Source organism: Geotrypetes seraphini, chromosome 8 (assembly GCF_902459505.1).
Source record: "Geotrypetes seraphini chromosome 8, aGeoSer1.1, whole genome shotgun sequence".
In the NCBI taxonomy this organism is placed as follows: domain Eukaryota; kingdom Metazoa; phylum Chordata; class Amphibia; order Gymnophiona; family Dermophiidae; genus Geotrypetes; species Geotrypetes seraphini.
The window spans coordinates 6,679,252-6,691,470 of NC_047091.1; the positions used below are offsets into that span (position 1 = coordinate 6,679,252).

General features: G+C 43.2%; 1 protein-coding gene across 9 annotated transcripts in view; it reads right to left on the reverse strand.

Moving 5' to 3' along the window:
• Positions 1-12,219, reverse strand: part of FGR (FGR proto-oncogene, Src family tyrosine kinase) — a 146,565-nt gene that overhangs the window by 98,576 nt on the left and 35,770 nt on the right. Inside the window, exon 2 of one of the 9 annotated variants that reach the window (XM_033954716.1) lies at positions 6,600-6,670. The exons of the other annotated variants lie outside the window; for them this stretch is intronic. The gene's annotated coding sequence lies outside the window, so the exon portion shown is untranslated. The remainder of the gene's footprint in view (positions 1-6,599; positions 6,671-12,219) is intronic. 9 annotated transcript variants of the gene reach the window in all.

The following is a 12,219-nucleotide window of genomic DNA, read 5'->3' on the forward strand; positions in this document are numbered from 1 at the left end:
GCCATACCCAAAGAGTTCTAGGCGGTTTACATCCATTACATTAGGATCCGGTCTGAACCCGGATTTACAAAAATTTTGTCGGAATTGCAGGTAGCGTGGAAGGAAGCAAAGTAGTTTTAGCACAGGTTTATCGTAGTTGGGTGAGAAGATAAAATGGAGGGTGTGGGAAACCAGAGGAGGGGGGGGGAGAGGGATGTGGGGGTGGGGGGGTTGGAGTGTATGCGGGGGGTGAGGATTAAGGGTCTTGTTCGCGGAAGAGGTGTGTTTTGAGAAGTTTTCTGAAGTCTAGGTAGGTCGGGGCCTCTAGCATCATTTGGGCTAGCCAAGGGTTCAGCTTGGCCGCCTGGAAGGCGAAGGTTTTGTCGATGAATCTTTTGAGCTGGCATGATTTTATGGAGGGGAAGGTAAACAACTGGATTCTGCGGGATTTCTTGTTGGTGCAATACATGTTGAAATGTGGGGAGAGGTATTTTGGTGAGAGACCAAATACTGTCTTGTAACAGATGCAGGCGAACTTGAAGAGGACTCGGGATTCGAAGGGTAGCCAGTGCAGTTGGTGGTAGAAGGGGGTTGAAAGAGGTGAGAGATTCAGGTTTTAAGTGTAAACAATTTTTATTGAACAATAAAGGAAGATACACTCAACAAATGAACACTGATGTTGTTCAATATAATACAGAAATATTCTCAACCCAAACCCCTCCCATCCCCTTTAGTTGAAACAATTTTTATGGATGATAAAAGAACAATAATAACAGCGTAAGCAAAAAGGTACCAACAATTTTCCCACTTGTTCCAAACTAAGATAGACCCCCCCCCCCCCCCACACACACACACATGTCAAATCCCACATCTCAATGGCCATCAGTGAGAGAGAGAATAAAAAGGGGATCAGACATGAAAGAACCAAAGAGAACACCTAAGTCCCCCCCCAACACTCCCCACCACAAGCTAGCCCCCCCCCCCAACCCCTCCAGGATAGAGATGAGGAAGAAAGGAAACCAAAAAGCAGTGGAAAACAGGGTAGACTTAAAGCAAATTCAAAATTTGGCTGCGCTTTTGAGGTGGTAGAGAATTAAGATAGGGATCCCAAACCGCTAAAAACATTTTTTTCTGCTTAGAGGTGCCTCTTGCATCCTTAGCCTCCCAACCCAGTAACTCAAGGATAGACAGTCCCTACCCCAATACGAGGGGGAATCTGGTGAGGTCCACACTTTCAAAATCGCTTTCGAACCCACAAGCAAGCTCCCTTCCCCGGAACTCCATAAGAACCCAAGAAGCCCAAAAGGAACGCAGGCGATTCAGGTTTAATGCAATCAATGCAGTGTAATTTGGCTGCTGACCTAAAACTGTAAAGGGCTAATGTTTGGCTCTGGTCTAAAAGGATTCACAACAGAGAAGTCCAGAAATGAAGTTCTGTGATTAAACAGAAATAACGACATTGATTTTATAATGGAAAAATGAATATCACAACCTATGTAGTACATTTGCTGAGGAAAAAAAAATGCCTTGGGGGTCAATATTCAAAATGATTTAACCAACTAGAAATGGCTCCTGGCTGATATTTTAATTTTGTTTATTTTAAGCTTTATATTCCTGGTAGATTACAATAATAGCATTACAGAAACAAAAATAGCAACATATTAGACATTTACTTATATATATATATATATATACATACATATACAAAAATATAAATACAACAAATTCTTAAATCACACAAAATGAATCCACATCATGTCATTAACAACAACCGAGGTCTAGTCCCAGCCTTTATTCAGTTCTGATGAAAATGCCTCCGGAAATAAATAAGCTTTAAGCTGCTGCCTGAAAGAAAGGCTTGAATCAATTTTCCGTAAATCAACAGTTTTATAAAGTGAGGCCTGTTACTTGAAATGTAGAGGATCTAAGATAGGGGTGGGCAACTCCGGTCCTCGAGGGCCGGAATCCAGTCAGGTTTTTAGGATTTCCGCAATGAATATGCATTGAAAGCAGTGCGTGCAAATAGATCTCTTGCATATTCATTGGGAAAACCCGACTGGATTCCGGCCCTCGAGGACCGGAGTTGCCCACCCCTGATCTAAGACCAAGCAGAGTGACAGCATGGAAACTAGGAACTTCTAGAAGCAATTGATCAGCAGATCTTACCCCCACCCCCTTTTTTTTTTTTTTTTTACAAAACCGTAGAGCGGTTTTTAGCGCCATAATGGTGGTAACAGCTCATAGGAATTCTACGAGTGTCGGAGCTGTTACCGCCGCAGCCGGCTCTAAAAATGCACTACAGTTCTGGAAAAGAGAGGGTTAGAGCCTCAAAAGGCGTAGATACTTTCAAAGAAGTAGACAAAATCAAGAGTGCTTCATTTTTAAAAAAAATCTTACAGGTCCCTTTACAAAGCTGCGCTGCCAAGCGCTGCCCCCTAAATGCTAAGCTGACCATTCTGTTCCTATAGATGGCTTGGCATTTTGTGTGCGCTGCTTGGCAACGCAGCTTTGGAAAAGCCCATCTTAAAGACTAAAGTCCAACCCTACGATATTCAGCCAGTTGAGGTGGTGATCATCACCGGCTTAATTATGCCCTGATATTTAGTTCTGGCCCACATCTGGGCATAATTCTGCGTGTCGTGGCTTGGCCGCCTGGCTGCATAACTTTAGTATTTTTAAAAAAAAAAGAACTCATAGTCCCTGATCCCTCTTCCAATGCCCCCAACAATGACCCTCCTGCCCCAGCCCAGGGAAATACCTCTCTTCGCCAGACCCACCCACCCCTCATGTCTAGGTAGGCCCAGAAATATCTGGTGGTCCTGTGGGGAGTCATTAGGGGCAGGAGCGCAGTCTCCTTACTCCTGCCCCTTCTCATGGCAGCTTGCAGTCTTCAACTAAACTACCGCCTTTCATACTTTCAAACATTTCTCTGGTCCTGCCTAAATGCTTGATTGTCTTGACTGTATCTGTCTCTTTTGTCTAGACTGTAAGCTTTGCAAAACACAGATTGTTTTGATGTGTATCTGGAGAGCACTTGCCTTCCTTGTAGCACTATGTTTAATAATAAAAATAAATGTTTTAATAGTAGAAATGCTAGATAGACAGACAATAAGCTCCCGGTCTAGCCAGAGAAAGTAGTGATAGAAAAGCCATCCATCAGTGTAGACAAGGTGTGTATAAGAAAGTCTGCAGTCAGTGTGAGACGTGTTTTGCCTAAGGAGAGTTCTGCCTCTTGTAATGGACTCTCATTTCTTAAAGGGGTTATTTTATAAGAGGGTGGCTATGTCAAAGTAGCCAAAGAGAGCCTATTTAATGCTCACTTTATACAGTAAAACTACAGTTGAAAGAACGTGCTCCATTCATACCTCGTTGAACTTCACAGCCTCATACTTCTATGGATATTAAATGGAGAGCGACTGATATCATCTGCCGCGGGTGGGCAGGAGGGGAGATTTTGAACGTTTGTTAAATTATAGAAACAACACTGAATTTATGAACTTAGTACAATAATTCCCAATGGCCTCAAAGAGGAACTTGATCGGATGTCTTGGGTGCCATTTTATTGGTTAGGTTAGGTCAAATGGCATTGAAAGGAGACTGTTAAATAAATGTCATCGCCATCTTGATTCTGGAAATTTGAATAAAAAGAGGAGCTTTTTTTTTTTTTTTTTTTTTGGGGGGGTGGAAACATCCAAGTCAGAATTGGGATATTTAGCTCATAACTGTCTTAGAGCCATTTTCAAACAGGAAAGACATCTGGGAGTGTGTAGCACAGTGGTTAGAGCTACAGCCGCAGCCCTGAGCTGCTCCTTATGACCCTGGGCAAGTCACTTAATCCCCCCATTGTCCCAGGTATATTAGATAGAGTGTGAGCCCACCAGGACAGTTAGGGGAAAATGCTTGTGTACCATCACTTAGGTAATAAATGGCATATAAATACTAAAATAAAGAAATATCTAGTGTGGAGAGGTAGATTATAAAAACATGATGCAGATAAAGGCCGCAGCATCCACTATGTCCTCCTTTCCCTATAGGCTAAGTCTCTTTACACCTGCATTGTGATGTCATAGAAACATGATGGCAGATAAAGCTATGCAGTCTGTCCATCTGCAGTAACCATTATCTCTTCCTCTCTCTAAAAGATCCCATGTGCCTATCCCAGGCTTTCTTGAATTCCATCGCATGGTTAACTGGTCATTCAGAGCATCTTTTTTTTTTATAGCTTGAACATGACTGAAACTGGTCTAGATGAAAACATAGCTGGCAGTGAACAGCTCTTTGCCTGCCTACTACCGGCGATAAACTCTGAAATTCAATGTCGGGCTATTTCCAGTGACCAACATTGGATATCTAGGGGGGGAGGGGGTTGGCTGCTAAACACTTATCTGGTTAAGCCGATATTCAACGGATGACAGGGTAAGTTACAATGGTTAAACATAAGATTTTTATTTATGCAGTCTGATGTAACTGCTAATTTTATCCAGTCTGGCACTGAAAAACCACACCTAACCAGAGAAGTTGTGCAGCATAGCCAGTATAGCGTTAGGCATTAACCACGAATATTCAGGGAGAGATAACTGGTCATCTCCCACTGAATATTCACGGTTCACCGCAAAAATGCTATTTAACCAGTCAGCAGATGTCTCTGACATGCCTTCTCATTCCATTATTCCTCATTTTGGGCCCTCCCTAGATCTGCCCTAAATACACCCCCTTGCTATGTGGACAAACTGAAGTGTAAAACGTCCAAATTCCACCTTTTGAAAATTGCAATTTGGATGTTTTCAGCAGATGGACCTGTTCTGGGCCATTCTGAGATGTCCATCTGCTTTGAAAATTAGCACCTTAATACAGTGGCATAGCGAGGGAGGTTGGCGCTTAGGGCAGTGGTGCCCGGCATGGCTGCACCTTGTACCCCTCCAGCTCTTCCCCGCCACTTGAGTGCCCCCGTGTACCTCTTGAAATGTTTGCTGTTGTGAGCAGCATCTTCCACGTGCCGGCCTCGGCTCCTTTCTGACGTCACATTCCAGTCCCGCAACCAGGAAGCGACGTCAAAAGGAAGCTGAGACCGACGCAAGCAATAAATGGAAGATGCTGCATGTGATGTCAAACATTTCAAGAGGTACAAAGGGTCGGAGAGGAGGAGAAGCACCATGGCGCCAGTGCCCAAGATGAAGATGGTGCCTGGGCTGGTCCACCCTCCCCGACCCCCCCTTACCATACCACTGTCTTTTTTTTAGTTTAATCTTTATTAAATTTGAACATCTTTACTGAATAATGCAATTCACAAATAGATCATAGCATATGTATACATACATTAAGAAAATCTTAGCAAAAACACATCAACATCTTATCCACCTATCCCTCCCTTACCCAACCCCAACCCCACCCCTACCTCCCTCCCATTTGTCTGGCAGGTCATTCATACAATCACATCCATTGCTTAACAAATCCCTCTAAAGAAGAAGTTTGACCATGTTACACCTTCCTACCGACTTCTGCATTGGCTGCCGATGGAGGCACGTGTGAAGTTCAAGTTTGGTTGTTTCTGTTTTAAGGTACTATTCGGTTTAGCCCCTAAATACATAACTGACCTTTTCTCTTTCTCAGCCAACAGACATAAGAGAAGCTCACGCTTGAATTTTGTTTCCCCTCCGGTTAGAGGATGTAAATTTAAAAGATATCATCAACATCTCCTCTCACACCAGGCAGCATTATGGGGTAAAGATCTGGAACAATTGCTTACGTCTACTACTTATGGGGAATTTAGGAAACGCCTAAAAACATATCTGTTCCTATAGTACTTAGGCAACTAACCTGCACAATCTCATTTCATAATAACTGATCCCTAGAGCTGTTAATCACTAGCTTTTAACTTTGTTAAATCCACTCAATTTGTAGCAACTTTCAATCAATGTTAACCAGCAGAACATTGTTAAATCTATTCAATCTGTAACATCTTTTAATTATTGTAAACCGCTTAGAACTTCACGGTCCTGCGATATATAAACTGTTATATTATTATTATTAAAGGGCTCCATATTTCTACAAAGGGGGCCATATGCCCAGATCTTTCAGCTACCTTAGCTTCAGATCGATAATAAAGGTATACTGTTTCCCACCAAAAATGAAAGTTCAAAAGAGTAAAATCTTTCTAGTTTTTGACTATTAACTATAACGCTACTCCTGACAAAATCAGGAATAGTTGTTTCTTTTTTACCACCAATAAGGTTACTAAAGCAACGCGTGTTCCACATATCACCGGGCCATATAAGAAAGGTATACAAACCTTCAATATACATTGTATTTTATTGCCAAAATGTTTGAACTAGCGGCCAATAAAACAAAAGATGGTCCAGTGTACCCACCTCCTTCTTACCACTCCAACATGCATTAGATCTAGTAGCATCCAATTTTTGTAATTTAACTGGTGTCCACAAATGTTCTGTGAAGCAGAAAATAAAGACTTTGTCTCAAAGATGCTGAAGCTGTACATCGGATCCTTTGAGACTATACCACTGCCTTAATATTTTGCAAAAGGCACATAAAAAAGCTTCGTAGAATGACCTTTAAATGCAAAAAAGTATTATCAAAGTAATCTCAAAACACTTACACTTTACCTTTGATTGTTCAGATTTATTGAGACTGATGTACCACCTTCTGTGGCATGCAGATCAAAGTGGTTTACATACTAAGAAAAGATGGAAAGGAATGCCAATTAATTCAGCAGCAAAGAAGAGAGCCATAAGAACATAAGAATCGCCGCTGCTGAGTCAGACCAGTGGTCCATCGTGCCCCGCAGTCCGCTCATACAGTGGCCCTTAGGTCAAAGACCAGTACCCTGAGTCTAGCCTTACCTGCATATGTTCTGGTTCAGCAGGAACTTGTCTAATTTTGTCTTGAATCCCTGGAGGTTGTTTTCCCCTATAACAGCCTCCAGAAGAGTGTTCCAGTTTTCTACCATTCTCTGGGTGAAGAACTTCCTTACATTTGTACGGAATCTGTCCCATTTCAACTTTAGAGTGCCCTCTCGTTCTTTCTACCTTGGAGAGGGTGAACAATCTGTCTTTATCTACTAAGTCTATTCCCTTCAGTATCTTGAATGTTTCGATCATGTCCCCTCTGAGTCTCCTCTTTTCAAGGGAGAAGAGGCCCAGTTTCTCTAATCTCTCATTGTACGGTAACTCCTCCAGTCCCTTAACCATTTTAGTCGCTCTTCTCTGGACCCTCTCGAGTAATACCATGTCCTTCTTCTTGTACGGTGACCAGTGCTGGATGGACCATGGCCCGGTACAGCAGCATGATAACCTTCTCCGATCTGTTTGTGATCCCCTTCTTAATCATTCCTAGGCTTCATTGGCCCTAAGCTTCATTGACTTGTCAACCAGTACTCCCAAGTCTCTTTCCTGAGGGGGGTCTCTCCAAGTACTGCACCGGACATCCTGTATTCGTGTATAAGATTTTTGTTACCGACATGCATCACCTTACACTTATCCATGTTAAACCTCTTTTGCCATGTCGCAACCCATTATGTATGTAAACTGTAGCCTACTTGCCTTTGTCGATAATGAAGGCTACAAAACTTCTTAAAGAAAGAAATGAGTGAATTTCACTTGGCCACATCTTAAATGTACTTGAGTCAAGGTGGGCAATCAAGAACTTAGGGTTACCATATGGCTCCAGAAAAAGGAGGACGGATTGAGACATCCGGGTTTTACTTCCGTCCTTCTTTTTCTGGAGCCATATGGTAACCCTAGCCAAGGTAAGATTCTCAAGTCAGGTTTATCAGAAAAAACGCTTAATAATGCAGGAAAAAGGATCTCAGAAATCCACACCAAAAGATCATTACAATCTCAAAATGACTTAATTGAGGATGGGGGTTTCGTTCATCTATCCTAAAAAAAACTTTCAAATTAATTGAATTGCAGCCTTTACTAGCAATTCTTCTTGTTAATTTATTTTTTCTTATAATTGAATTTTCTTTTTAGTTTTTCTTAGATATAGTAAAAATTGGTAAATTTACCGTTAATTATACAATAACTTATTTTTTGAAAGGCATTTACCAGAGCACTTATTTCATTTAAAGCACCTAGAACATTTCTATTTGATTTGTTAATGTGTTGCTTTTTATCATATCAGTTCAATTGCGTAGGCATTCAGTCCAAAAACTATCCACTTTTCTTATGCAGAACATAAAAATGCTTCTTCTTATGCCAGCAAAACACCGACTTTTCTTTCAGCACTTCAGTTGTTAGGCATTCTATGTCATAATTATATTTGACGGGACCCATTTCGCCCTGAACATCAGGCTTTCTCAAGGTACAACACCGGTCTACCGTAATTTGCACGGTTTGTATTGACCTGATTTTCTTTTCTTAAAGAAACAAATGAGTGAATTTCACTTGGCCACATATTCCACATTTTAAATGTACTTGAGTCAAGGTGGGCGGGTCAAGGTGACCCATCCCATTCTCTCCACTATTGGGCAGCAAGTCTAGTTAACCCTGTGAAGAGACAGCATGCCAAAATATTTGTTCAGCTGTGACATCCAGGGGAGGGATGAAACCTGATTTCAGGAAAAGTGGAAGACAATATGAAGCTATTACTAGAACTGAAACTAGGACTGAAAAAATGCATTTGGTAAGTGAAATTTGCCTGATAAAGATTGAGACCTCCCCCCCCAATCCTCTCCATTCTGCAAACTGCAATACAGGGTGTCCACAATAACATTCCTTGATTTTAAATGGTTACAAAATCAGAACTTATTGAAATATGTTTATAAATAAGATGACAGCAAATACAAGTCCCAAAAAGCACGGTTAGCAAGATCTTACACAATCGCTTGCCCTTTCACCCTTATAAGCTGCAATTGATGCAGAAGTTACAACCTTCAGACAATGCAACGCGACAAAATGACCAAGTGGTCCCCGAGATCACCAGACATTACTGTTTGTGACTTTTTCCTTTGGGGTACATGAAAGACAGAGTGTATGTACCTCCAATGCCCACAACTATGGATGATCTACAGGAACGCACCACTGAAGCTATAAACGCGATCGCGCCGGATATGCTTCGGAGAGTCTGGTCCAAGCTCGATTATTGCATCAATGTTCGCCAAGTAACAGGTGGAGCGCACATCAAGTGTATGTAATCAACAGATACCAAATGAAAATCTGCACATCTACCTCAGTCTACCCACTATTCTGACAGGAGGGGTAAAGCCAAGTTTTAAGTGCTTTACAAAAAGATCCGTAACGGTCCAGCAGGTGTAATTCAAGAGGCATTTTGTTCCACCGTGTGGGCAAAGCTGTTAAGAATGCTCTAGAGAAGATAGGGGTTGAATTTTCTCTCGATCCCTGTCCCGTCCTCGTGAGCTCTGTCCCCCATTCCTGCAAGCTTCATCCTCATCTGCACAAGCCTCAAACACTTTCAAATCCTAAGCAGCAACATTCTAGATCTCAGATTGTGATGTCATAATGCCTCATTCCACCAATGCCTAAGCTCTGTCCTCATCTGCACAAGCCTCAAACACACTAAAATCATAAGTAGCAACATTCTAGAGCTCAGATTGTGATGTAATAATGTCTCATTCCACCAATGCCTAAGCTCCGCCCTCATCTGCTCAAGCCTCAAACACTTTAAAATCATAAGTAGCAACATTCTAGAGCTCAGATTGTGATGTCATAATGCCTCATTCCACCAATGCCTAAGCTCCGTCCTCATCTGCACAAGCCTCAAACGCTTTCAAATCCTAAGTAGCAACGTTCTAGAGCTCAGATTGTGATGTCATAACGCCTCATTCCACCAATGCCTAAGCTCCGTCCTCATCTGCACAAGCCTCAAACACTTGAAAATCATAAGTGGTTGAGGCTTCTGCAGTTAAGAGAGCGTGCAGGAATGGGGCAGGGAGAGAACTCAAGGGGATATTTAGATCCCACAAGGACGGGGGACAAATTTCTCCCCATGTTATTCTCTAGGCTCCACTGGCTTGCAATGATAAGACTTCCAGTAAGCCCCTCTGGCTAGAGCACAGATTGCCTTTCGGATTGCCATTCGGATCATAGGGCCAGATATCTAGGAGCTTCATCATGAAATAGATTTAAATGTCATGCACAGTATCTTAAATTGTGATCAGGCTTGTACAGGTAGCCACAGCAGTGGACATGCTGAAGCCCAGAAGATTAATCTAGCAGTCATATTCTGGGCATCCGGCCAACCCCACATACAACAATCCAAAACAGGAAGGACCGATAGCTGTTCTCCCAACCTAAATAGGTCCACAGATAGGGCTGTAACCGGAGAGGAGTTTTTTTGTTTGTAACATAAAAAGCAGACTGTGCAAGACACATGCACCTCATCCAGAAAGGTCTGATCCCACTTCCATCCCAAATGCCTCACCTCCAAGCACACCATGCAGGCACACCAGGAAAGAGAAAGTGACAAGTGAACCAAGGAGGGGGCCCTTCCCACTACTAAAATGACTTATTTGGGACCAGATTTCATAGCTAACTAGTATTCAGCAGCCTATACAATTAGATTCTGTTGCTCAGTGATCACATTAAAAAAAAAGATAATTAAGACAGCTGTCTTAACTTTATCTACTAAACCACCCAGACATCAGTCTTTATTTATTTCTTTATTCATTCATTTTTATAGCCCATCCTCCCCAGGAGCCCAGAACGGGTGACAAGGATACATATACAAAGCTTTCAGGAACAGAGTCAATAACATGCTACAGGATCAAAACACAAAGCTATAGAATCAATAACTTACAACTTATAGAGAACTATTCTTTAAGCCCGTTACATTAACGGGTGCTAGAACATATGTGTGTGTGTCTGTCTTTATTTCTTTCTCTCTCTCTCCTTAGCCGCTTTCTTTCTTTCTGCCTTTCTTTTTCCTTGGCTGTCCTCTGTTCCTTTTTCTTCACCCCCCCCCCCCTGTCCATCAGCATCTCTTTCCTTCTCCCCCTGTCCAGCAGTAGGCATCCCTTCCTTTTTTATCACCCCTCCTCCTTCTTATCCCTATGATACTCTTACCTTGCTCTGTCCCTGATCAGAGGTTCCCGACAGCCGCCCAGTTGCACCCATTGGAAAAGTTCCCACTGCCGCATCCCGCACCCCTCCTGACGCGGCTCCCGCTGTCCTTTATGTCTGTCTCTGTCCCTGGCCCTCTTTGCCTGTCTGTCTTTCTGTGTATCTCCCTGCCCCTGTGTCTTTCTTCTTTCTCCCTCTGTCTGTCTGTCCAAACCAGCATTCCATCCCCCTCCATTTCCCTTCCCCCACACCAGTTCCCTGTGCACCTGCCCCTGTGTCTTTCTTATTTTCTTTGTGTTTCCCTTCCTCTCTCTGTCTGTCTGTCCAAAGCAGCATTCCCTCCCCCTCCATTTCCCTCCCCCCCCCACCCGTTCCCTGTGCAGTAGCATTAGCGTTTCCTCTACCCCCCCTTTCCCTTCCCGCGGTCCGGACTACAAACGTGATGATTCCAGCAGCGCTTGCATCAGTCTCCACACGCTGTTTTGGGTCCTTCTACTGCCCTGATTTACTCTGGCACGTCCCTGATGACATCATCAGAGACGCGGCAGAGCAAATCAGGGCAGTAGAAGGGCCCGAAGCAGCGTGTGAAGACTGATGCACACGCTGCTGGAATCGCCATTCGGGCCCGCGGGAAGAGAAGGGGGTGGGTGTCAAAGGAGGAACGGAGATCGGCGGCGGCAGGAGGAACGGAGATCGTCGTCTGGCTGCGGTCGGGCTTGTGTAGAGCAGGGAGGCTGTGACGTACAAAGCGAGTAGGTGGTGACGTAAAACCCCCGCATGCGCACTCGTATTTTCGCGACGGATCAGGGAACATGTTTTTTTAGTGCGCATGCGCGGCCTATCATTTTATTATATTAGATGTGACTAAGAACACCTGCCTTGCAGAATCTAAGAAAATAAATCATGAATGGGTATTAACATATCTGCAGTGAACGGTAGAAGAAGTGGTTAACGGGCACAGGTGTTCTGAGGTAAGGTCTGTCAAAGTTTGAGACCAGAATTGATCCGGTCCATGAAAAGAAGCGTCTTTACTGCTTTCCGGAAGGAGGGAGTTGATTCTATAATTTAGGTAAGCTATAGGAATATGATCACTTTCGGACTGTCTCCTGGTGAAGGCAGTTTGCTGAGGGTTGGAAAGTCTGAATTCCCATTGCGAACGGAGGGACCTCTGAGAGTGTTATTTTGGGAGTTTCTTCTCTACATA